The following is a 4,057-nucleotide window of genomic DNA, read 5'->3' as shown; positions in this document are numbered from 1 at the left end:
GGCGCTCGGCTGTGCGGGTCGGGGTGGGGAGGGCCGGGGAGGCCGAAGGCCCCGGTTTAACCCGGCGGTCCCGGTTCTGTCGTAGTGAAACGGCTGCGGCCAAACGAGCTTCGGTTTTCCTTCCCCCAGCTCACAGCCGAATCCCACTTCATGAAGGACCTGGGTTTGGACAGTTTGGACCAAGTGGAAATCATCATGGCTATGGAAGACGAATTTGGTAACTGAGAGCTGCGCGGGCTCACGTTCCTCGCTGCCTTTCTTTGGCTGATCCTTAAGCGCAGCTGTAGCAAACGGGCGTTCGTTCTTTTCTGTGAACAGCGACGCTGACTGTTCCCCGTTGTAATTCAGAGAACGTCGTGCGGTTCTCGGGCAGTGAGAACAGGCACTGGTCACTGGTGGCACTGGCGGGAGTCAGGAGAAGGCGTCTGTCCGTCTGCTTCTGAGCTCGGTCCCTCTGGGAGCACTGACCGCTTTTCTCCCCGTACCCCTCCTGGGCACCACCCGTCGTACTGCTGGGGAGGGGGAGAGTGGGGGACAGCAGCGTGTAGGTGAGGGCAGCGGGCGTTACGTTTAGCACGAAGGCTGCACCTGGAGCTGATCTTGGCTCCTGCTTGTGAAGTCACGGGTATTCCAGGTTTTTCCTCACCGGAACTTTTTTCGTCCTCAGTACTTGATGCTACTAGAAAAAAAGTGGGTTTTTTCCTTCTTGGTGTATATTCCAAGTTTCTTTTTACATCATTTTGGCCGCCTTCATGCTTTCATTTAAAGCTCTTAAGTTCTGGCGTACATGCCTAATTTGTCGCATTGGGTCGTAAACGTCCCTGGGGGTTGGTCGTTCTCTGAAACCTAGGCAGGTGTTTTACTTCAGAGCATTTGCTAATGCTTCATATTTAATCCACTTACCAGAACCGTGGGTGGAGTGTTAGTGCGTGGCCGTGCGGACTAGAAAGAAGACCTTAAATTTTCTGGAATGTATTTCTGACCGGTTCCACGGCCGAGAGCCCTTGTGCTCCCTGCCCCCGGCTGCGGCTCTGTACGAGCTGTTGGTTGCACGAGCGCTCAACAGCAGACTCTGAACCTGAGGGGCTTCGGGCCCTGCCCCGCCTGGGGTTACCAAGAACATCCCCCTCCCGTCGCGCACCGGTGGCTGTGGGAGCTCTGGGAAGGCGTTAGAGGCTTTAATGAGGCGTGAGGGGCACTCGCTGGCTGGCTCGGCAGCCCTGCTCCCTGCTGTGCCTGCCCCCTCCCTTATCCAGAAGCAGCGTCGTGTAAGGCAGAACGCAGCTTGAAACTCGGCGTAGTAATGAAGTGTGGGCTCTGACTGACACGGCCTGTTTGTCCCCTGCCAAGCTGCAGGCATCTGAGCCAGCAGTAATTGCTTCCTTTAGCCTTGCTCCTGTTTCCGTTGTTTTGGGCTAAATATGTGCACTTTCTTCCAGGATTTGAAATTCCTGATGGAGATGCAGAAAAGTTAATGTGTCCACAAGAGATTGTAGATTACATTGCAGATAAGAAGGATGTTTATGAATAAAAACAGTTCTTCAAAGCCGGGTAAGTAGAAATGTGCTCCTGCGAGTGTCTCGGGTAACGACGGCGCGCGCAGGGTGCACGTGTGACGCCTGCGGAGGGGCGTGAGGCGACTGGACGCCGTACGGCTGTACGGCAGGCGGGAGTCTGGCAAGTCTGGGAGGGAGCTGGCAGCAGCTGCCTGCTCTGAGCGGGGAGGATAAGGTATACGTGTTTTCCTGAGGCATCTGCTGTTGGAGGGAGGACGTGGGGCTCGGCGACCTTTCATCTCGCCCTGCGTGGCACTTCAAGCACTGAGGTTATCCGCAGGTCTTGTAGTAGATGGCGAATTGACTTTAGTCATGGAAGTTCACCTTTTCAGCGCTCCTCGGCCGTGCGCAGAGCGTGTGGGGTAGGCACCTCCAGAGGTGTGTGATAGCACAGCTTCCAGCTGCCCGTACCGACCGTTTCCTCCCCACCAGCCGCAGCCGGAGACTGGAGCAGGAAAGGAAACGGGCAGGAAGGGGTTATTGGAGCGACAGGCCCTCGAGGTGCTCTGGGGCTGCAGGGGAAATGAGCCGGTGGCCTCAGGCCAGTGTGCAGCAGCAGATCGGTCCCGCGCTCCTGTTTGTTCCTGTGCGCGCTTCTGGCCTCCCCCCACACCCCCCTCCCGGGTCAGTGGGGGAGCTGCGCCCCTTTGCCGCTCTCTGAGCCAAGGTGAGAATCCTAGCGATTCTAAAGACCTGTGGACTTGTTACGTGCCTGCTTTCGGTATTCGGCTTGTCTTGTCTCTGCCTGACCCACTTCTTTTGTGCCTCAAAGTAGTATTGGCTGATGAAATATTAAATATGTGGAATTTTTATTTTTTTTTTTAACAGGAGATGTCTCTACCACCAGGACTGGGCTGGTGTCAGCGGGTATGAATATAAGCGCACATGCTGTATCGTTGCTGCTTTCATTGGAAAGTTGTACTTGGACGTTGTATTTAAAGCTGTCTGAATATGTTGTCCTTTAAAAACAAGAAAAAAAAGGAATAAATATATAAGACCACGTTGTGTTGATGCCTTTTCCGTTTCACGCTGCCTGTCGGTGGCTCGCTCTGTTAGCGTTCAGCGTGTGAAGGGCAGTTCAGGGGCGAGTAACCGGCGTCACTAGAAACGCCCCTCTCTAACCCAGGCTTTGACTGGCGGCGCAGCCTCTGCTCAGCCGGAGCCCGTTACCCCGTGGGATAAAAGCCCCCTCTGCCGAGCGCAGTGGGAGGTGTCTGTGGGCCTGTCGGGCTCCGGGCGTGTCTCGCTGAGAGCGTTTCGCCGTTCGTCCTCTCTGCGTGCGCGAAAGCGCTAGCAGCACCTGTACGGCTTGTGCCGCTGTGCACCAAGCTCTGTGCCCTCTGCCGCTGGCGCGATCGCTCTTCCCGTGATCTCGCTGCTTGTATTGTCTGCTCTTTCCAATAAACCGCCCTTCTGCTGCCTTCGCTGTTTATTTCACCAGTGCTGGTAAAAACAAGCAAGTTCCATTTGAAAGGCTTCTGCTTTCCTGATGGAAAATAAAGGGGGGGAATGACTTTCCTGCTGCTGAAAAGCAAAATCGCATCGATGTTTCTGTAAGCCCAACTACTCTCAGCATGGGAGGCTTGCTTTAAATCTCTCCAGAGACAGAAACAAGTTATTTCTGGACACTACACCATTTTTCCTCTCGGCCAAGAAACACTTTCATATGTCAAAGAGGCACTGCTAGGCTGTGAGCCAAGAAAGTGTCACTCGATAACATATCCTCCTCTGGCAATCAGGGTGGCGGATGATGGAAAATACACCCGGGTCTGTTGGTGCGGCCCATGGTGCCTGCGTGTGGTGTGGCTGTTCTCGGGGCTTCCTCTGGAGCTGCATTTCACTTTTAAAATCGCACGGTGCTGAATCCTCGGCCAGCTGGGTGACCCTCTGCCTTCGGGGCCCGAGTTTCGCTTTCATTGTGTGCGAGGCCCGGGCCCTTGGAAACTCCGTAACCGCTCCTTCACCCCAGATGTGTTCCGAAACATTTTCTGAACAGGCTGCACGGTGGAACCGGGGGGAAGCAGTCATTGTGGCCGCCGTGCCTGTGGTGGTTTCGAGGCGCCTGCTCAGGGGCAGGGGTGACGGTGGCTGCAGAACCATCCCTTTGCCACCCAGGCGTGCCGGTGTGGTCACTGGTTTAATTTGGTGGTGCGGCCTTGAGTGATTTGGTGAAGAAGCCGCTGTCAGATGCAGCCAGAGGTGCCCTCAAGGGGCCTTTGCCCTGAGTCGTACCCAAGGCAGAGCCGGGCACAGCTGGAGGTGGCCCTGGGGACAGCCCGCGTCGCGGAGCCCTGGCAGTTCCCAGCGGTGGCTTTTCTGGGATAAACCTGTTTGTTAGAGGAGGGTGGGTGGAAAGCGTGTGCCCGCAGAGGAGCGGTGCCCGTGCTCTCCCTGGGCACCGGCACGGCGGTGCAGCCCACGGCAGGGTGATGGGGTGGCCGAGCTGGGGTCCTGTCCCCGCAGCCCTGCCTGCGGGGCCGCACCGAAGGGCGGTCAGCGCT

The 4,057-nt window shown here is 56.4% G+C and overlaps 1 long non-coding RNA gene across 1 annotated transcript; it reads left to right on the top strand.

The window, feature by feature from the left end:
- The first annotated feature begins 123 nt into the window (after positions 1 to 123).
- On the top strand, positions 124 to 2,559 carry LOC109279687. The gene is made up of 3 exons (XR_002086289.1): positions 124 to 217; positions 1,440 to 1,551; positions 2,385 to 2,559. It is a non-coding gene; the product is annotated as an uncharacterized LOC109279687 (long non-coding RNA).
- Positions 2,560 to 4,057: the final 1,498 nt, after the last annotated feature.

Source organism: Aptenodytes forsteri, unplaced genomic scaffold (assembly GCF_000699145.1).
Source record: "Aptenodytes forsteri isolate BGI_AS27 unplaced genomic scaffold, ASM69914v1 Scaffold55, whole genome shotgun sequence".
Classification (NCBI taxonomy): Eukaryota; Metazoa; Chordata; class Aves; order Sphenisciformes; family Spheniscidae; genus Aptenodytes; species Aptenodytes forsteri.
This window is presented reverse-complemented; position numbering and strand designations above follow the sequence as displayed.